Raw genomic sequence first — 23,556 nt, forward strand, 5'->3', positions numbered from 1 at the left:
GGAAAATTACAGATGATGAAGAAAGAACAAAAAGGTTGTTAGAAAGGGGCCTGTGGTTGTTCAGCATAGAATGTTCACATTTTTGTAATTGTTTAATTACTGTATTCTTACAAGTGTTCATTTTAGCCCACAGAGTAGAACTGAATTCAAAAGGCATTTGATATGGAAAGAAATGCAACTGAAAGCCAGAGCACAGGCTGCATAACTACAGGATTGGCCCTATTATAAATTGTTTAAGAGAAAATATTTATGCCAGCAGAACAGTGATGTGCATTCTTAATTGCTAATGCTTTTTACCACATTGGTACCTTAGTGTCTCACTCGGGTCAGGGGGAGTAAAAACTGAGCATCGTACATGTGTTTAAATGCTTTACCAAGTCAGAGTCAAAAATGGTGAGTGTTCTAGATCAAATCTGGGACAACACTTCAGCTCCAATGTTTGACTCAGCAATGTATAGTCTCACTGAAGGCAGACTCAAACTGAATTACTCCTTTGGCTGGTGCCAGAATGTGGTAGTCCTTCCATGAAAGATGTAAGAGTGCAAGAAGAAAACAAAAAAAGAAAGTAGAAAACCAACAAACAAAAACAAAACAGAAAGAATGAGCCTGTGGTTTTTGGTACTTTATTGCCAAGTACATCTGGTACTTGGCAATATCTTATTTCAGGCACTATAATTATAAGTTCTAAAAAGGAAAGAAGGCGAACTCCCAGAAGTAACCATTTTGTCAATCCCTTTATATGCAACACTCACATGACATCATGATAGGTTAATTCTTTGTGTAAATGAGGACCAGCAAAGTTAGACAAGATGCTTCCAGATTGCATTTTGACCTCAGAGGAAAAATTTTGGATCCTCTCTAAGGTCTTTTGTCACATACTTCATGATGACTGGCATCTATTTCAAACTCCAGAGAAAATTATACACAACCTTTCTCTGCTGTTCTCACCAGTGCAGCCTACCCACTTATTCCCCGTTCCGCCTGGTGACAGTCTTTCCCATTATCCTTCACAGAGGTGGAAATATTGGGGTGAGACATAAAGAAAATAGGCAAATGGCACATAAAGAAATTTACTTGTATTAAATATCTTCTCTGAGCCATTCAGGCTCTTTAATATTGTGAAGTCCCCACGGAAATATGGTGGTTGTCATAGAATCATAGAATCACCCAGGTTGGAAAAGACCTCTGAGATCATCAAGTCCAACCCTTGATCCAACACCACTGTGGTTACTAGACCATGGCACTAAGTGCCACAATCAGTCTCATCCTAAAAACCTCCAGGGATGGAAAATCCATCACTTCCCTGGGCAGCCCATTCCAATGCCTGATTACCCTACCTGTAAAGAATTTCTTCCTAACATGTAACCTAAACCTCCCATGGCACAGCTTAAGACCATGCCCTCTTGTCTTACTGCTGATTGCCTGGGAGAAGAGACCAACGCCCACCTGGCAGTTGTAAAGAGTGATGAAGTCCCCCCTGAGCCTCTTCTTCTCCAGGCTAAACAGTCCCAGCTTCCTCAACCTCTCCTCATAGGACTTGTGTTCAAGTCCCTTCACCAGCCTTGGTGCTCTTCTCTGGACCTGCTCCAGCACCTCAATGTCCTTTCTGAACTGAGGGCCCAGAACTGAACACAATACTCCAGGTGTGGCCTCATCAGTGCTGAGTACAGAGGAAGAATCAGTGCTGAGTACAGAGGAAGAATCATTTCCCTGGTCCTGCTGGCCACACTGTTCCTGATCCAGGCCAGGATGCCATTGGCCTTCTTGGCCACCTGGGCACACTGCTGGCTCATGTTCAGCTTCCTGTCAATCCAAACTCCCAGGTCCCTTTCTGCCTGGCTGCTCTCCAGCCACTCTGTCCCCAGCCTGTAGCGCTGCATGGGGTTGTTGTGGCCAAAGTGCAGGATTCAGCACTTGGCCTTGTTGAACCTCATCCCATTGGAATCAGACCATCTCTCTAGTCTGTCCAGGTCCCTCTTCAGAGCCCTCCTACCTTCCAGCTGATCGACACTCCCCCCCCAACTTAGTTTCGCCTGCAAATTTGCTGATGGTAGACTCAGTCCTCTCGTTCAGATCATCAATAAAGATATTAAACAGAACTGGGCCCAACACTGATCCCTGGGGGACACCACTAGTGACCAGCCACTAACTGGATGCAGCACCATTCACCACCACTCTCCGGGCCCGGCCCTTCAGCCAGTTCCTAACCCACCACAGAGTGCCCCTGTCCAAGCCGTGGGCTGCCAGCTTTTCCAGGAGTATGCTGTGGGAGATGGTGTCAAAGGCTTTGCTGAAGTCCAGATAGACCACATGCACAATCTTCCCCTCATCCACCAGGTAGGTCACCTGATCAGTGTCCTTCCCAATGGCCCACTTATACCTGACAGCAGCATGAGAAGCACAAACCACTTCTCGGAAGGCTTTGTCTGTGGCCAGTTGGAGCAGTCTCTTCACAAGCTGCTGGGCTGAGTGAGGTTTTCTTTGGCAGGGAACAAGATGGACTGCAAAAATGGTTTGATAAGTGCCCTTTTGACTCCTCACCCTTGCACCTCACAGTTATTAATCCCCTACATATTCTTCATTCCCAAGACAATAAAAAGAAGACATCCCAAGCAATGCAAAGGAAGGCAAACACTTTTTATCAAAATTTTTTTGATATCTAACAACCTCTGTTGATACCTAGATCAGGACAGGCTAGGGACATGATGATGCAAATCTGCATCAGAAGAGAAGAGAATGGAGGTGATGTTTCTTAATTGAAGTTATACTTATTTTTCTTGTTTGCTTATATTTACCTAAGAACAGGTGAATGTAACATGCTTTTGTAACATGAGCTGTTCTACAAATATGTCCAATCTGCATGGAATATGTATTTTTGCATTTCATTTGTCCCTAATAAAAAACTATCTTCAAAGAGAAGTCCGTTAAGTTGTCAAAGTATTCTATTAGAGTTGTGGGTGTGGGGTTTGTTTTCTTTAAATATCTTTATGATTCTCAGTTTAAAGAGATTTTTTTAGGTACATGCTACATCATTCCAGTTTCTCATCTGCAAAAGCATTCAGACACAACACTTACAATTAGAGTAGTAAATCTTTTTCTTTGCCCAGTGAAGAGGCTTTTTTACATCAATAATATTAAAATGATCTGAGAAAAATCAGAGATTGAAGCATCACATTTATCCTCTTTATGTCATACTGGGAGTGACCAATTGGTTGTAGGTAGCTGATACTTTGTAATGTGATATGTAAGGTAGCAGCTGAGAAGATTGTAGCTGTTAGTGGAAGAACTAGGGATTAAACTAAGAGAGCAATAAACAGAAATTTTTGCCTAAAATCTTGGGGACAGAGTTAATATCACATTCTCATTTTCTCCCATATCACTTTGATAGCAATAATTTTTACAAACTCCACTGCCAGAGATTTCTGTGAGTTTATTTTCCATTCCCTTAAGATGCAGATGACTGATTTGCTTCTGTTCCCTTTTTTATGAGTAATCCCTTGGCTGCTCTTTGTCAATATCTACTTTGGCAAAGTCTTCTTGGTGCTTATTACATTTAGATTTTAAACAGCAATATTTCACCAGTTTTTGAACTCTACAGATGTAAAATTGTTCAGAAGCACATTTAGCTTTTCTTTGAAATATCCAGTGTCTGAACCTAAAAACAATTCATGCAAGAATTACATTATTTCCTGCTGTTCTCATTGCATTGTTGTTTTTATCTTTCTAACCATAGCACATTCTTTCTTAGTATGATTTTTATGCAAATCAAGAGTACATTTATTCTATTTTTGGTCGCTCTTATGTGTGTCACTGAACATTGAGAAGTAATTTGCTACTTCACGTTAAATTTAAAGTTATATTTAAAAACATGCAGGGCTTCTTGTTAAATGATAGAATTATCATTATTACTTTAGATCAGCATACTGCTCATACATACGTGTGACTTTAAGCTCATGTTGATTCTAATTCAAAGGCAGAAGAGTTTTGTCCTAGAGTAACAGATGCTCTCATCTTAGTAGAGTGAGCTTGTATATCTGTTTTGTTTATGAATTGCTTTGAAAGTCAAAATAAGGAAAACGGTAATTAAGGCAGTATCTCAAGCACTTGCTAAGTTTGGGATGATTCATTCAGGATCTGGATTTAAACTGCTACTAAGTTATAGTTCTATCTGATATCAGACTAGTACGATATCCTGCTCAACTATAAATTAAATGCAATTTTGTTTTGCAATCAAAACTTTTAGGACTGTATACTGAAAGGTGTATAGTGCTCTTCACGTCACCAGTGGGCTGTGTTTGCCTACCAATCTTGAGTCTAAATTCCTGACTCTCCTTGTTGACATATACCACTGTTCTGGATAACTCAAGACTTGAGACTGCATTAGGTGCATGCATGGGTTACTGCTCTAGGTCCAAATCTGTGTTTGCCATTTGTGTTTTGTGAGCTGGCTGCTGCTCACACAATGTCAGTCTCATGTTCAATTCTCAAAATGCAGGAACACTTGGTTGCTAGAAATGGTTCATCAGAGGTATGCAGCTTTGTTTCCTTCTAGAACTCAGACACCCACAGGCAACTAACTGATAGTGGGACAGGTCTCTGCCTTGGAGAAGCAGGTTGGGGAAGGAGTAGGCTCTTTGCAGCCCTTTTCCTTGAGACTAAAACTTGCCTATGTACAAGTGTACCTAGGATAAATGACCCTTTTCAGGTCTATCACCATTCTGAAAACACATACCTGAATTTCGGAGACCTAAATAATCAAGGAAAAAATTGCTACCCAGTTGTTTGTCATCACTGTGATATTTATACATTCTGGGACACACACACTGTAGGTATGAAATTTCTGTTATTTGTTTGATATTCTTTCTATGTCACTAATAATAATAAAGCTCTACTTTCTCTGAAATCTATGTGAGTCAGCTAAACTTAGTAGATAATCCATGATCAAATATCTACTTTTGCACTTTGCCAAAAGCTTCTTTAGAAACATTTCAAATATCTCATCCAGTTACAGACTTCTGTTTTTTGTGTTTTTTTTTCTAAATGTTTATAAACTGAACTTTGCACAGTGCATATTATGGTGGCACCAATTTATGGAAAATTCCACTCTATTTGCACTTTTGCAAATTTCTCAGGCTGTGGTGAGCTTGTACCAGAAACATGACTCAGACATAGCTGACTTTTTCAGCCACAGAAAGTCAAACGTTTATGCTCACTTCAGAAAAAGATGCCTTTTAGACATTTCACTTAAAACAGAATATATAAAGATTTTTTTTTAACTTTATCAGGATCAGTTACTTGTATCTGAAGTCAGAATTTGGACAACATATTAGAAGCACTAAAGAGTAGAAATCTGATTATCCAATCTCACTTACAGCCACAAAACACCCTGAGCATTTAGGAGTACTTTCACGAGGTGATTTATGCATTGTGTTACTTAGTATTACAATGCCTAATTTAGAAGCATACGCTTTAAGACTGGAATCTGCAGTTAGTGGCAAATCTCAACTCTCCTCCTAGACTGGGGAAACACATGGGACTTTTTCACAGGATCACAACAGTTAATGTGTCAGTTTGGGAGTTACCAAATTTGGCCAAGAGGAAATGCTGAAAATAAGGGTGAGTTTTAAATCCTGCCATTACTGGATGCCTAAATCTCAACTTTAGACCACCATAGGACAAATATGTAGTATTGAATTTCACAAATTAAGCACCTTTTAGCTCATTGAGGGCAATAAGTATTTTCATTAAGTATAGCTTAGTATGAAATGCATTTGAAATCCTTGAAAGTTGGGTACCCTTCTCCCAGACAAATGCTTGAATCACCAAGCTACAGAGATGTGGCTCCTCTTTCTTGCTCAATGGCCCTTCAAGCCTCTGAACTGTCTTCATCAGGACAGGTAATGAATTATATAACCCAGTCCTTCTTAACACATTGTGTGCAAGTAATTAGTATGCTAATACAGGATTTGGGAGCTGTGATTTACATTTTTCCAGGCTAAATAACTCATCTCACTTTCTGGGAGAGCACTTATCTGTAGCTGCTGAAGTCTCTTTCCATCATTCACTTTAAGTGCACCCTATCAAAAAATTGTCATCTCGTCATCCTCTAGATCTCTTTTTTCTGCTTCTCACTGGAGGTTACTCTCCTCCTTATTCTGCTAGATCAGTTGTTCATCTGACAGTTCTGTTTAATGGTCCATTTTAAATATAAGATACAGATTTTGAGGATAAGCTTTATTTTAAATTGAGCAATTTCACTAGTCCATTTTTTGTATGGACATGCAAGGAGTTGCACTGGCACAGCTGAGGATCCTGGGCTACATCAAAATGGAGTGTGACCGGCAGGCTGAGGGAGGTGACTCTGACACTCTACTCTGTTTTGGTGAGACCCACTGGGATATTGCATTCAGCTCTGGGGTCCCCAGCACAGGAAAGACGTGGACCTGTTGGAGTGAGCCCAGAGGAGGGCCACAAAAATGATCGCAGGGATGGAGCACTTCTCCTATGAGGAAAGACTGAAAGAGTTGGAGTTGTTCAGACTGAAGAAAAGAAAGGTCCAGAGAGAACTTATTGTGGCCTTTCAATATTTAAAGGAAATTTAAAAGAAAGATGGGAAAAGGTTTTTTATCAGGGATTGTACTGATGGAACAAGGAGTAATGATTTTAAGCTAAAAGAACATAAATTCAGACTAGTTACAAGGAAGAAATTATTTTCAATGGGGATGGTGAAACACTGGCACAGGTTGTGTGAGTGGTGGTAGATGCCCCATCCCTGAAAACATTCAAGATCAGATTGGATTGGGCTCTGAGTAACCTGATCTAGTTAAAGATGTCCCTCCTCATTGTAGGGTCATCATTGATGACTTCTAAAGTCTCCTTACATCCCAAACATCCAATGATTCTATGATTCTGGAAACAATGAGTGAGAGGATGTAATTAATAAATGGCTCTTGGCAGGACGGAGTGGGAGTTTCTTTAAAAATTCTCTTCAGGTGAAGGATTTGCAAAGTGGAAATGCGTCTGAGAAGGTAACTCAGATTTCTCAAAAAAAAAGTATCTGTGATATCAATGATATCTATGATATCAATGCTATCTATGTTCATCTTGCTGATGGCAGTTCTGACTATGTGAAAATTCTACCTATTTTAGCCAAAATAAGTGTTAGAAAGGGTATACTGTTGAAAATAAGACTAAAATATAGTCTACTGGGTCTTCTTGAAGACAATATAGTAAACATCCAATTAGAAACACAGTGTCTGAAGCTGAAATATATGTATTTCACTCTTTCTTCTTTGATTTTTCTATGGACTGAGATTAGATATCACTTTATGCTATCAGGAATCCTCCTTTATACGGTGGAAGTCATACAACAATTCTTCAGTGCAACCTCACTCAGCAGAAACTCTAGTGACAGTTTTACAGACTCTGCTGCTTACTTATTCTCTGTCATCAGTTCTCCTTGGTCATTTCACGTCAGGTTGAAGATTTTTCCCTTTCAGCTCTTGTTAGATTTTCTTATTACTTCATATCAATTAGCTCTACACAGTCCATTACGGAACTCAGTTCATTAACTTATAGATAATCATTTGTCATTCCTCTTCAGGGTAGTTTCAAAAGCTCTCTATTGCAGCATACATCTTGACACATTAAAATATCAGTGGTTAATTAAAAAGAAAACCATTCCTAATGTTTTTATGCTCTTATTTCTAGCAAACAAAAAAATATATTCTAGATCCAGTTTATATATTCATTTTATACCTTAGCACACAGTATGTGAAGAAAACTTAGTCATTTTAGACTATGCAGCACATACATAATGGATAAAGAGAGGTTAACTTTTATAATTTACTCTGCACTGAGAGATCTGTCAAGAAGGATTTAATATGCAAATGAGAAGTGGAATAAGTACCTGTATAAAGTAATCTTTTGACAGAATTGCTCTGAATTGTAAAAGCTTTCTTCTTCTTTTTATGTTTATTACACAGAGACAAACTAGAGGGTGTCTTTTATATCCTTGTCTATTTGGTATCAGTACAAGTGATATAAAACAAAGAGAAGCCAGCTTACTTCCTGTTCCTATGAAATCAGTTCTTAACTAGCTGCCACAAAACCTAGAAACTTTCAGTGCCCTTAAACAACAATTATGCATTAAACCAAAGATGTGATTCTTTAAACTGAAATCTGTAAATCATAGTATAGACTAAGAAGATATGGTTACAACTAGCAGTGAATATTGAAAAGTTATCACACCATTTACAACAGGCATAGGGGAGATTTTACACCTGCTGAACATTTCAGATAGAGTTCAATAGGACCAGTAAAAGGATAAATTGGCCAAAAAATTATTGTAAGGTCGGGGCTCAGAAGAAGGGTGGTCTGGAAAATGTATACAATGGGATTTTAGGAGATTCAGATTGATTTTGGACTGCATGTGGAACTACATATTCAATAAGGATTTAATGAATAATCTTTCTTCTAATTGCTTAGTGCTTGAGTCCACTGCTGAATGAAGGTTCAGTAGGAGACCGATGTTCAAAGCAAGCCTGTTCTTCCTTTGTTGTGCTTTGTAGCGCTTTTTCTCCAGCATGGCAGAAGTAGCCAGGGAGTCTGATCTCTCTGCTCAAGCCGGATTGCTTCATCTTACAGGCACTCACAACAAATGCCACAAACACTTTGAAAGCAGTGGAAAAGAAGACTAATTAATTCTTGATGAACTAGCCCTAACCAGAGTCTCAGTTTGCAGGCTGAACTTATTTTAAAATGTTTCTGAGATGAACATTGCAGTGAGTTCAGTCTCCAAAGCTATATACGTGTTTAGAACAGAGTATTTGGGTTCTGCCAATTAAAAGGAAGATGATGTGTAGGTCCTGAATATGAAGTTCAGACCTAAGGTTTATATCCAGGCCTACTTATTGGAGACAAGTAATATAATATAGCTAAAATGTCATTCAGATGATAGTTCTTGAGTCAACCAATTGCTATTTGCCTAAATGATACTCTTTTCTTACATGTTTACTTGTGAAACTTTGCTGAAGTAAGAATAAAAGTGTATGGTTATAAGAAAGACTAGTGGTATGTAAAATAATGTAATTTTATGAAAAGTTAGTTTTTAATGTCAAGAATGTTATATCAAGTTTGGCAGACAGTATCTCTGTCAATTAAATAATCTAGAAATTTAAAACAAAGTCTAGAATATTGTTTTTCTTGGAAATTCTTTTTACTCTTCATTCAGAACTTTTTTCAAATCTTGCAATTAAATACTGCAGAACAGTATATATGAGAATAGATTATGTTGCATATATAAAACTCTAACTTCCTAGTAACATGACTAATTTCTAATTTTAGTACCCAGCCTCCTGCTTTCTCAGAAGGAAAAAGTCAAAGCATTAATGATGCTGTCCACGTGGGAGCTTAATGTACACCAATGAATGCTTTTATTAAGGCATTTAAAAATTATCTTATTACCAAAATTGGCACCAAATTGTCCTTGCTAGCAGGAAACAGGCCCATGGTTTAGGGAGTGCTACATAAGTGAAGTCAGCACACAACTTTTATAAGCTGTGTGATGTTATATACATCTCTCCTTCCCTCACTAATAGGGCAGCAATAGCAAGCACAAGGCACTGGACATGTACATTTTTGCTGTGTCCTCATTGCTTTGTGAGTTCATAACAAACAGATAATGCTTCGCAGCTAGATAATCAGCCACAGAAACTCCTCTGCACACCTCCCAGCATGAAGCCTTTTGAAGAGAGTACATTTTCAGGCGTGGCAAAAGAGAACAGGATGAATTTCAAACTGCCAGCTGTTTTCTACTGGCAACAGCTATGGTGGGTATGCCTTTTGGGTCAATTTTCCTGATACATAAGGCTCCAGCATAATGTTTTTTGCAAGTAAGGATTTCAAAAAGGTCAAGTAACGCTTGGAAATGTTTTTCTCTCCCTTCGTGAAGTAGGCTTTCCACAAGTTAAAAATACTTCTGAAATATAAGACTTTCTGCTTGCTGAGCAAAAGAATTAGAATTTCTTTTCAATGCTTATTAGAATGTATATATTTTACAACTTTAGTGCACCAGCAGCCTTATCTTATGTAATCTATTTCACAAACCTTAAAATTAGTTAATTGTCTTTTTCCTTATTTTTTTGTCTGTTGAAATACAATACAGAAAAGAAGCTAATGTACTGTGGAGTGGTTCCCTCTTCAGGAGAAAAATCTCAGACTTACACTGAGAGTCAATTTTGTGATACTGATATAATGATCTGCATACAGTTTAAATACTTACTATTTTTGAGGTAGCCCATTTCTAATGGAAGCCTGAGGGTCTGAAATATTGGCAGCATTATTCCCCCTATGTTTAATGACATAAAATCTTCATACAAAATAGGTTAAATATAGGTAGTAAAAGACTAGGGGATTTTTTAATTTCCCTTGAGATACCATTGACTATTTCTCCAGGCTGTTTGTAGATTTGGCTGTGATTTGGAAGGAGTTCTATTGCATAATAGCAGTAACTCTAGTCAAGACATGGCTTTGCAAAAATATATATGAAGCTGTGTACTCCACAGGAGGTGAATAAAGAGCTGAAGAAAATTGGCTGTAGATCAAAAATATGTGGCAAATGCATAGCTGAAAATGCTTACCAACCAAATGGAAAGGTTGCCATGAATGTGTTTCCAAGGCAGTCTCCCTACCTGCTCATTTTCTAAGGTATCGTTTACCATTATAAGGCTTCTTTATCCATCTGTATGGAATTCACAGAGTCCTGGAAGCTTACTATGCATAAGTGGTCCCAATAGGACCATTAGGGACTAGAGATATCTGGCAATCACAGACCATATTAATTGTGCATGCACAGAATCATGCTCCACTGAGTGGAAGGTGAAGTGATGGACATGCTTGTATGACAAGCTGGGCTGGATGTACTTGGGTAGCAGGTCCAGTTTAGTCAGAGATCAGACTTGTTCCACATCATGAGCATTAGAGAAGAGATTCAAACATGACAGATTCCATACACACAAGTGCAAAGTGGTTGCAAACCATCTTTGTTGGTTTAATGCTTGCACACAAGCATCTTGATCAATCAGAAATATGAAGGCTATGGTTTTTCACATGTTGAATGTTAACAGGTAGGTACATGAAACCTCTAAGGTGCATAGGCTCAGCCTGTGTCTATAGCAGGGAAAACTGAAGGAGCTTTGGATTTCACAGGCTGAAATCTGTACCTCATTGACATGCTTAAAAACAAAGAGTAAAGAGCTGACAGGCTGAAAAGGCTGTGACATGGAAGAGGAGAACAAGAACAAGAATAGAACCAAACATAAGGCCATTTTAAAAATGAAAGAAAATAGGAACATTTGTAATGTTCTTCTCCTAAATGAAGCAAAGTATTTGACCAAGTCTGCACACCCTGCACAGGCTGAGCACCTCTTACCTGTAGTTCAATATCTCCTAATACAAGTCTAACATGATCATAAAGAAATTGTATTCCTCTTAAAAACCATATTATTTTACACCTTATCACTACCATATCCCTTATTGATTTCCTTGCCCCCATCTGTCTTTTTTTTGTACTTTTCAAATAATACAAAAGTCAGAGAAGTTAACCTTAATAGCAAGCTGGGAGTTCCTAAAGTAAGGAAATTCTGGAGCAGCAAAATACTTCATGGTTCATCTCATTTACACACAGAAAGGGCCAAAGATGTAGCTGTCACAAAAGATGGTGCTCCAGATGACCTGAATTAAGTGTAACCAAAAAAGACAACCTCCTTATATGGCAAAGAGAAAAAAAAAAATCTATTAATGTTTTAAAACTTAATTTTCACTCAACATAATTGGCTTAAGGATGTCGGGTTTTCCTGTATTTCCTTCTTTCTTTGAAAAGACTTTTTTATCTGATTTATTATTTTATCTCCTGATGAAGACTAGAAAATTTTCTGCTGGTGTGAGAGCTTGCTGGGTAGAAGAACCTCTGCAATCATGGGGAAAAATATTTTTTTTCTCTACTCAACCTGAAAGCATTTTCTACATTTTAAATGTTGATATTAGACAATTTTACTTTCCTCAGTATCTATGCAGGACCTAAGACACAATGCTTCCCTAAAGCTTCTGAAGTAGGTTGTGTAATGATGTCATCCCTACTCTATTTTCTTCCATAGTTCTGAAGCAGAGTTCTATTGTTCAGTCAGCCAGACAGAACTTGCACCTGTGTGAATGGGAGAGATTTCACTAATTGTGTGTTTCTACCAACGCTTACAATTTAACACAAGCACTAATGTACCAAACTTTTGTGAAAAGGAAAACAGAACAAATCCCAACATTGCAATTTTTCTAGAAATAGACCTAAAAATCTTCACAAGAAAGCTACACAAATATGCAGCTAATATTACATTGTCAAATCTTCTTGTGACTAGAGTGAACTGTATTTAAAAATAAGCCTTTGAATTTAGGTGTCTTTATGCCACTATTTCATAAAAACACCATGATCTTCAGAGTCCTGTGACTGCTGGGTGTAAGGACAACAGCTCTATCCCCACACCATGCATGACTGGCAAACTGTAAAAAACCTATATCTCCGTTATTGTATTCTTTTATATGTTCCATTGCAAAAAGTTGTTATTTCCCATCACAGAGGGACAGCAGTATAAGCATCACTCACTCACTTACTCACTCACTCCTTCACCAAAAAAAAAAAAAAAAGTTGAAGAAACATAAAAAAAAATGCTTTCCAGTTTTTGAAAAAAATATATAGCATTCTTAATATGACTTAAAATTACACAAAAAATTAGTATAAGAAAAGAAGATATTGTTTGTTCTTACAGTGACATCTGGTTTAAAAACACATTTGAATATCATCTCTGATAGCTGTTTGATTTCTCTACCTGAGAGGAATAATTTGCCTTACTGTGAAATCCATTAACGGTACTTTTAGCTAGGAAGCATAGATTTGTGAAGTGGAATATTCAAAGAATTTTTCTATAAGACATCTATGAGGAGAGAGTCCCTATGGCCTAGGCTTTGTATCTTCATTCAGGTTGAGCTGCAATTTTTATTCTTTGAGATTTATCTTCACAATACAGTTTTAAAGTTTAAAGCTTCCAGATAACCACATGTCCTAAGTGGCTAAAATAAACTACTGAATGATACAGTATTTTGGGCACAGGGAAAAAGAAAAAGGACGGTATATTTATTTACAGAACAAATGAAAATGTAAAGTTTTTCCTGAGGGGCTCAAGTTTTCTGAAATTACATACCTAGGAAAAGTCAGAGAGAATAATTTTAAATGCTTCTGAATGCTAAGATACTAAAAATAAGCTTATTTATTTAATACTTTTCCTGTGTGTCTCATTAAATTCTTTGCTAATTTTAAATAAATCCTAATGACCATATGCAACATTCATTTACTTTTAATACCCTTGAAGAAAATGTTTCCTTTTTGGCCTTACTTTCAAACTGTTCCAGATTGTTGAGCTACATTTGTAAGTTTCTTTTTTATTGGTTATCCTAAAATAAAACTTTGAGGTAGATCTCTCCAATTACATGGCCTTGAGTCAGATAATAAAGCTATCATGGAGGCTTCTCTTCTGAGTTTGTACAAGAATCTGTTTATTAGCCTTGTCATAAACTTGTAATAGCCATAATTATCAGTGATGGCCTGTAAATATCTGATCAGATTTTACAGGAAAAAGATTGCTTTGAAATTCTTTTCTCAGGTGATGTACCAGATCATGGTAGATTAAGCTTCCATACTGTAATAAAAGCAAAAATCATTACCAAGAAAATGTCACTCTGCTTGTGTCCTGGAAAGGCAACTGTCTATTAAAGATAGGACAGTGCAATAACAGAGGCTTGTATCAAAATTGTTAAGATATGTCAGTATCTTACTGAGAAAGAGAGGCAGATTATCTAAAGTGCCGTAGAAGAGTTTACTTCTGCGCCACTTCCTTGGACTGAAAAAATGCTGACAAAAACATTACTAACTTCCTACTATTTTTGTTATGTTGATTTTTCCTTTGGAAGGGGAGAATTCTAAATAGGTATAATTTTAGGCAAATATTGAAATGAAGTGTATGCTTTTTATAATATATAACCTAAATATGAAATGTATAAAGACAGGTAATTTGACTTTCCTTTATAAAGTCTGCAGGCAAAAATAGACATTATAGTTTTAATTGTGCTTCAGAGTTGTATACAGCAGTGAGACAACCATCAGTAATATCTCAGTGTCAGTTGTCGGAAGCCAGTGGTAAGGGAACATTCCCAAGAGCTTTCTCCATCATTCTCACTTTGCTTGAACACTGGTCCAGTTGTTCAGCCTTCAAATGGTGGTCACCTTGTGGGACTGATGGACGACTTCTTCCTCAAATCAGAATTGAGGAATCCATTCCTTGTTCTAACTTTGAAGTTTGTTTCAGTGTCTCTCATAGGGGTCTGAACTCTTCTTCTGATGAGAAACTACAAATGAATTCAGTGAAGCATTGTTTCCTTAATGGAATGTGGAGCCTAGATGAGAAGTTGCAGAAGTTGGTCATGGTTGTCCATGACCTCTCAGCATAAGCTGGTTTAAGATGTATTTAAAAGCCTTTTCAAGCAGAAAGGAATCATTGAATATTTGTGGGAAAACTGGGAGAAGTCATATCTAGTAATATTTAGGCATTACATAGCTAGAGATGAAGTTCAGCAGAAGTTTTTTTCTCTTAGGGATACCACTTCCTTATCTGGATTAGAACACCAAAGTTAGAGGGAATATGTCTTTTCAGCAAACAAAATATCAAACAGAAAGCACTACTCTTAGCTTTTGTTTCCGGTAAGCTGCTTAATGTACTCTTAAAATGTGCAAAAAGAGAACTTTGTAATTTGTTTTGTGGAAATAATAAGGTGAATTTTATGCTGAAAACAAAGTTCATTCAACAATTACATTGATTAGTGTTCGTCCAGAAAGTATGGATAGAATGGCTGAGTCAGTCATCCCCTCATTCATGTGACAAACAATTGGACTAAAAAATGTTCTTTTCTGGCTCATAGCACTGCAACAGAAAACACAGACTTTCTTGCCAGTTCCTGTTTTTGGTTGGAACAGGTCAGGAAGATCCTGAGTCAAAGAGGGAACATTTCCATTTGTGTTTATGGTTTTATCTGTCAGCTGGGGCAAGAACATTGCCTTCAAAGGTCTCGTTTGAAAATATACTGATGTTTTAGTTATTGCTAAGCAGTGTTTGTTCCAAGTCCAAGCATTTTTCAGTTTCCTATGCTCTGCCAGTGAGCAAGTCATCAGAAGCTGGGAGGGGGCATGGCCATGATCTTTGACCTGAACTAGCCAGAAGGATATTCCACATCATAGAATGTCATGTTCAGTATGTAAACTAGAGGGAGTTTGCTAGGAGCTGATGATCACTGCTGGGCTACTGGCTGGGCATTTGTCAGTGGTGAGCAAGTGTACTATGCATCACTTGTTTTTATTGGGTTTTATTCCTTCCTCCTTCTTCTTTTCATTACTATTGTTATTATTATCATTATCTTTTGCTTTATTTCAATTATTAAACTATTTGTATTTCAATTCATGAGTTTTACTTTTTCCAATTTTCTTCCCCATCCCACTGGGGGGGAGGGAAAATGAGTATACTGTTCTGTGGTATTTAGTTGCCATCTGGGATTAAATTACAGGAAAAGCATATGCTCTACAATATTTAAGAGACAGCTACAGCTACACTATGTCAAATAAATGTTTTGCTTTTGTTCCATTTTTTACTGATACAGCTTTATATTGGTTGGGTTTATAACTTGGGTTAACATTTCTGTGATATTTTTCTGGGAGAGGAAGCTTCCACCATCCCTCATGCACTGCAAGATATTTGCTTGCTAGGTTTGTTTTACCTTGGCCTATTTTAGCTTTTTGTTTGTTTGTTTGTTTTTTAGTATGAGTCACTGTATGGTGAAAATTCCTTAATGTCCTTGGCTCACCCCCAACGCTAAACAGTTGTCTAACAGCAAGCAGAGGGTAAGAGATTTTAGCAATGTAACTTACGAATTTACAATGCTCCCAGCAATTAAACTGCATGTGCACAGCCTCCGTGAGTGGACTGGAATAACATTGGAGCAAGTCCTTTGTCAGGGAAATTGTGGCATAGACTGTCTTCACTGTCTGTGATATAATTTATTGAATATAAAGTAGATTAATAAAGTAATTCAGGTGAATTGCTCTTCAAAAGTCTCTCTATTTTTCTATTAATAATAACAGGGCCATTATAGCTCACGCACACTTTTCCACATTGTAGGCATTTACAGTTAGATGAGACAAATCTCAGTTCAATGACCAAACAGTTCTGCTGGTTTTGAGTTGTTTTTTGAGTTGGTGGAATGAATCATAGAAAAGAAGAACTTAAAGATGAATGAAAAAGAAAATAATTAATCTTATACCTGAAGCAGTATTTGAAGTCCAATGACATGATAGCAACACGCTGAGGTACAGATAAGAGTAATTCTTACTTTTTTAATGAATAGAAGAGGAAACTGATTAAAATATGTTCTTCTAAAAGAGATTACATTTGTAATTTTCTCTGGGGACTAAAAACAAAAAGACAAAACTCCAAACACTTTTGTTACAAGAACTTGTCTCTACAGTGTCTTAGGCCAGGCCACCATGTGTAGCTGGATGTAGCCTTGAGTAGGGGTAAACCAACTTGATTAATATCCAATTTGCAGAGTTATCAGTGGTGAATGGACAAGAAGATGTCATGCTGCTTTTGGTGATGAATAATGCCAACACAAGCCTGACTCATCAATCCCAAAGTCAAACATCCTGATAGAAATTGACACAGTTGAGGATGTGGCAGAATAAAGTACCTGATTAAGGAACCAAGGGGTCTTCTAATATAACTCCTCTTGGAGCGTGTATGGAGATTTCTCCCTTGAGTGCAGATGCTCCTTAAGGTTACTCATGAAGGCCAAGTGAAAGAGATTTGCCCACAGATGTTGGTTTGGGTGAGTAACATCAGTCTCTACTTAATAATTGATTTTACTACCTTTAATATAATTAGTTCAATGTTGCTTCAAAAATAGTGCACTGTAATTAAAAAATTAATTATATATATATATATATTTATTTGTTTTGCCATCCTTAATCTTGTGGAGCAAAGTTGTATAAAAATTCAATTACACCTATATAATCCTTTAGAAATAAACCTAAATTAGACATAATTAAACCTAATTTAGACATAAACCAAAGTCTGGGTCTAAGACTGGATCCAGTTGCATCTAGATTCCTTTCTGGGAAGTAGTTTAGAAAGCAAGGGAGTTCTTTCTGCACCTAGTGATTCAGTGGGAGGGTCTGCCTAAAAAGCTTTGCCTGAAGCTCCCACTTTACCACTGACAAAATTAGCAGTAGCAGAAAATAAAAGGTTAGTTGATAATCAGTCACAAAGGCTTCCTGTGACTAAAGTTTGGACTACCACTGTTTAGTGGTCGTTACATGTTTTGTGCAAACTCTGAGATATATTTTTTCCTAGTTACCTGACATGGAATTGCCTATCTGACCAGGTCACATGCAGTCAAACACAATAAACAGCTGGACAACAGCTATGTTCCCAAATCTCACATTTGAATTCAGAATTGCTCATGGTTATGCCAATAAAAGCTGTTCTCTAATAGAAAATATGCATTCTGCTTCTTAAGCAGCCTGGAGTGCCAATTTCTGTTCTGAACATGAGAGCACACAAGAACATGATTCTGAACATGAGGTGAGGAAGGGAATAAGGCATTTCTGGGTCCAGACAAAGGACAGCTGTACCATCAGAGATTTGCGGCAGAACGAATCTGGCTAGATAGGAGTGAGAAGTTTTACAGAAGATGAAATAAAACATATTCCACTCATGAAAGTCCAGAAAGCTCTCTGAAACATAGAGAGTTTCAAATGTCAGCAGAAGGATGACATCACAGTTGAGAAAGTTAAGAGGGAAAGATTCATGTGGGAGAGATTTTAGCGTAGTGGAGCTTCAGATGACAGCAAATTTATACAAAATTATGCCAGAAAGCAGCCAAGATGGTTTTGGACAAAATTCAGCAAGTAGTTGATCTCATAGATAGTTCTCATCTGGCAATACTAACCTCAAAAGATGTCAGACAAGAATAGGTTCAAGCATAATAGCCTGTGAAACAGTTACAAAAAATACGGCTACAGAAGTAAGTAGGATCTTAAAAAAATCCCCTAAAATAAAAAGGAGAAAATTTGAAAAAGAACAGAAGGCCAGGGTTCAGAAGACTCCCTGTATTGGTAGTACATAAGAGGTGTGACATACAAGTGTATAATGTTAAATGGCAGAGGCATCCAGAGAGTATATGCTAAAAAGGAAAGGAAAAAAAGGATGGCACCATAAGATGCAAACATGGTAAACCTTAACTAAGAGTTGAGAATATTTTTAATTAAATCCCATCCTATGTAATATAATTGTAAACTCACAAATATTTTATAGCTTGTGTTCGATGTACTAAGCGCACACACAATATTAAGTTATAAACTCTGCAGCAAATATTCCATATTTTCATCTGCTGTTTGAAGTATCAGTCTAAACTGCTCTACAGTGGAAACCTATAAAAATTATAAAAGTAAATAGTAATCTCTCTTTCACTGTAGGCCAGTCATACTGAAATAAGTAGTCTAGGGAAAAATATACAAATCTTTTTAATCACATTTGCTTCACAACACTGATGAGCTCATCCTGAAATAGCAGACTTTTGTCCATAGTGTAAAGCTACTACAGATTTTTGTCAGACTTAATGTGTGTATTTGCCACATTTTCAAGGCAGTTTGGAAAGGAACTATACTTTTGACTATAGTAAGAGAATTAATAAAAGTGGGTTTAAAGCAAGTTATTATATGATGCCATAATGAAGTCTTAAAGTGCAAAAGCTGCTGCTGCTGCTGCTGCTGCTGCTGAAGAAGAGAAAGAGGAATGCTGTATGTATTCCTAAAAATATATACGAATAGGATCTTATAATATGACTCAATTTGGGTTTGCTTCTTTTGCCAAACCCTTGGAGTCAAGCTGTGTGATGACAAATGGAAAATAAATTAATGCTGTTGGACTGCCAAAATAATACCTTTGTTTCTCTTTTTAGACTTCTATTTTGTTCTGCCCGTTGTGCTTTCTGTTGCATATATAATGGATCCGCAGAAAGAGCTGATAAATAACTGCAGGATTTGATGGAAGCAGCAGGTGCCTATTTTTCTGGTCTGCATAAACCTTATTCTCAGGAAAACTTCACATTTCAAGAAATGATTAACACTGCGTGTCACAGTAGAACATTAAAACTGAGAAGAAATTATCACAGAATTAGCATTGGCCCTTACCTGAACACATCTAAAAGCTCAATCAATTTACAATTCTCTTTGCTTATAGCAAAAACAGGCAGCTGGACCACTGTCTTCCCTTGTGGCTAGGTTACTTCTGCAGAAGTAATTTTCCTTTTTCTGTTTCTCCTACCAGGCTTGCTTTTATGTTAAATCTGCCCAAATCTCTAGGCTATTGCTGAGTGCCAATCTGTCTTACTACTTTCATTATTCAGAATAGCAGAGTACAATACAGAAACGGCCACGGGAACACATGAAACATTAACATTATGTCTGAAGGAAGAGTTGTTTAGAATCTCTTGTAGATAGGTGTACTTAGAAACAATCCATGGTAGTAAACAAAATATTTTATATGAGAACTGAAGTTATATTTTCAAATTCACTCTTTAGGCTTTAAAATGCATTAAAAAAAAGGTTTTGAAGATGGATTTGCTCTCAACTCAGAAATGTACAGGTATGTGCACATGTGCAAGGGAACGTGTCTTTGTGCACATTGTGAATATATATATGTACATGGAGGAGAGGAATTAAAGTAATCACTTGCTGCATATTTTTCAATTGACTTAATGCAAAAGAAAATATATACGTTCCAGTTAACAGGGACAAAGATCAACCTCATACAAAGGCTAAAAATTTGATTAACTGCAAAATACAGATTTATAATGAGCACATAACCCACGTTATTTGTCAGAGTTAAACTTTTGGACACTCACTCATATATGGCTTCCTCTAATCATATAAATGTTTTGGTTTAATTGATCCTTAAATGTTTGTTTCTCTTTAGTCTACTACAACTGATGCTAGCAAAAAAATCTGAAACTCCAGTTATATTCAAAATGCACACAATTGTCATGAGCTCACTGATATTTTACTAGACGCTATGCTTCTTTTATTACTAAATAGAGCAAAGCTAGTTGATGGTCCCCTTGAGTGCCAAAATGCAAGTGTTTAGTAAACATAATTTGCTTGCTTGTTATGTTGTCTAAGAAGCTGTTAGCCAAATGAACAAAAGAACCAAATGTAAAACCGTGGCATAGATCAAGAGAAACTAAAAGTGTTACAATATTCCCCTAATAAGACTGTATATTTTTCTAATATTGACTTACCTGTGATTGTCTAAGTTCCGCAGGGACTTCCTCAATCATTTTCCCTGTCCTGCAGTGTTTATCTCATTGTCTTGTCATGGGATATTTGCATGTGCATGAACAGGAAAAGTGTGATATTTGTCTGTGGTTATCAATCGCAAGGCAAAACTCATATACCCAAATGCCATCTCCTCCTCTTTAAAAAAATAAAGTTGACCACAAAGGAGAAAGGTCAGCAGTTTGGTTGTGTGATGTGTTTTATTTCACACTGTGAATCACCCATCATCCCTCATCCATCATGGGGAACTTAATGCTACGTCCTTTACTTTAAATCTTAAACAAAGATTTCTACACGTAAACCAAGTGCCTACTATCTCCTTTTAGTCAGTGGAGATCTAGTCAGTAGCGTAAATGGGATCTAGAGAGGGATTTTTCACACTCTAATCTAGAAGTCTCCATCCACTGAGCAATTCCAACTTCTTGGTTCCCCTCCTCCTTTTTTTTTTTGTATATATCCAGTTCTCATTATCTGGAACCCAGCAAATTGTATCGTATTTAAGATTCTCTTGACAGGTTGCATGTTTGTTGATTTGTCATACCAACATCAAGAAACTTGTCTTCAGTAAAGGGAAAGGGAAGAAATGATTTTTTCAACTGGTAATAATAACACAGAGGCTTTTTTACCATGTGGACTTGGAGTAATTTCCATTTTTTGTTCTGGCTCAGGGGCCACCATTTCTTCAAGATGTTTCTTCCCACACCCAGTGTCTCACTTTTAGATCTTTGCTTGCCATAAGAGGTTCAAGTGTCTCTGTTGCTTTCATTTTTATAATATTGAGAAAGTTTTAAAACTTGTTAACCTCAAATCAGACATTTTTCCAGGGTAAAAAAAAAAATACAAAACAGAGAAAAAACCAAAACCCTGATATATTTCCTAGGAAAGTTTAATTCAGTCTTCTAGTTGAGATAATGGACAAACAAGCCAGAAAAGTTATGTTGCATAAACGATGTGTAATAACCAAATTTTCACTTCCTCTCCCCACATGTAAGCATTTTACAGAGGGTATTCCTCAGCCTCAAGGAGGCAACCTTTCTTAAAAAATTACAGTTTCTTGGTTTGCATTTGTTGGTTTGTTGGGTTTGTTTCTTTGTATTGTGGGTTGTTCGTTTGGGTTTGGTTTTTTTTTTATTATTTGGTTTTTTACCTTCCAGAAATTCAAAAACTGCAATCATTTTGAGATTCACTCCACTTATTTCTGACTTAAAAACAAAACTTGTTTTTATATTTAATCAGAATGTATTACATGATTAAATTAGTGCATTTTTTCTGTCTTAGTTTCAAATTAACAGGGTCTCCTCTGTTTTTACACTATCTTTTCATTTAAGCTTTGGAATGAAGGGTTACTTCCAAACTTGTTTAGAGAACTTTTTTTTTTTAATAAAAATAAATCATATTGAAATGAGTTAAATAAAGAAACTGCTTAATATACCAATTTCCTACATTTATTCATCAGGGTGTTAAGATATCATAGCTACCGCATAATATGAAAATCAAAAAAAAAGAGAACTCTAGTAAATGAATTAATGCATAAAACAGGGCAAGAGTGAAAAAAAATCCTAAATTTTGACATGCAGCAAGCATTTCAACTGGTAAGGGACATCAAATTTATTTTTAAATGTTTTAATAAATACATATTTTTTTAAAGAAACAATATTTACTTAATTTAGCCTGAACATATCATGAATGAGACAGAGAATATCATCAATGTTTTTTTCTACTTTGACCCTTCACAAAGACATCTGCATTTTTGACCTGAAATTGTTATTACTGTTAATACCAGTAATCAGGTACATCTGGTACATAGTACATCTGTACATTCTGTACATCTCTCTGATGGAGAGATGATATATATGCTTAGGTTAGATAAAACTTACTGTGATGGAGAAAAACAGGAGTGATAGATTTATAGAACAGTTCATTTAACTTTGGTTCTTGAAACAATGCAGAAATATGTTTATTTACCTAAGAGCTAATAAGAATCCACTAATATGAATTTGTCAAGAGCAGATAATGTCAGATCATCATCTTTTGACGAGATTACTGATCTGTAAATTCCATAAGGATGACTGCAGAATCTTGATACCAACATCCCTCTGGACATAGCATTCTATCCAGTGCTGCAGTGGGGAAGTCAGGGAAAGACAGAAAAGAAGAAAGTGTTAATAATTCAGAGTACAAATGGTTAAAAACCAGCATTCTCAGAGCAGTTGTCAATGATCTGTTGTCAAATCAGAAGGATGTATCTGGTGGGATGTTTGGATGATAAAATAGGGCCCATGACTATAAAATCTCTGTATAATATTTAGCCCAAAAATGCTCTGAAAGATCAGATTTGAATTCAAATGATGTGGATAAACTGGAGAAATGGTGATATCAATAAGATGATTTTTCTTAGTATTAAGTGGAGATATCACATCCAGGAAAGAAGATCAAATACATAACCACAAATTGAGAATTAACTAGCTGAATGCAATGCTGCAGAAGCTTAATACAAAGTCTGGAAATATCTTTTCAACTTTCCATTAAACCCAGAGGTCATTGAAAGATACATTACTGTTAAGACAGTAATTATTCTATTCCAAGGTCTTTCTGGTATATAAGAAGAGTTTCAAGCATTTGTCAGTTAGACAGAACTCAGGAAAAATCAGTAAGAAAGGAAATTTGGAAATAATCTGTATCCAGGAATGGGATTGTTAAGGCTGCAGAGGAAAAGGTAGGATAACAATGTCAGAAAGAAAATCAGAGCAAGGACCACAAAGAAGTTCAAATATGTGACATTTTAATAAAGAAAATGGTAATGAATAACATTACACAGTCGTAGAGCACAGGTCTAGGGAAAAAAAAAAAACAAACCAAAAAAGCCATTTAAATTTTCTTCAACAGTTAATAAGATGAGCTATTAGAAAACATTGATAATTATAAGGGTTTTCAAACAGAGTTTGGGAAGTTGAATCTCTGTTCTGAATGTTTTTATGATTAATCTCTGAATCTCTGTTCTGAATGTTTTTATGATTAACATAGGAGAAAAATATCTGTCAGAAGCTGTTCAGTTATACTTGACCTTGACT

The sequence above is a fragment of the Pseudopipra pipra genome, chromosome 5, assembly GCF_036250125.1.
Source record: "Pseudopipra pipra isolate bDixPip1 chromosome 5, bDixPip1.hap1, whole genome shotgun sequence".
Classification (NCBI taxonomy): domain Eukaryota; kingdom Metazoa; phylum Chordata; class Aves; order Passeriformes; family Pipridae; genus Pseudopipra; species Pseudopipra pipra.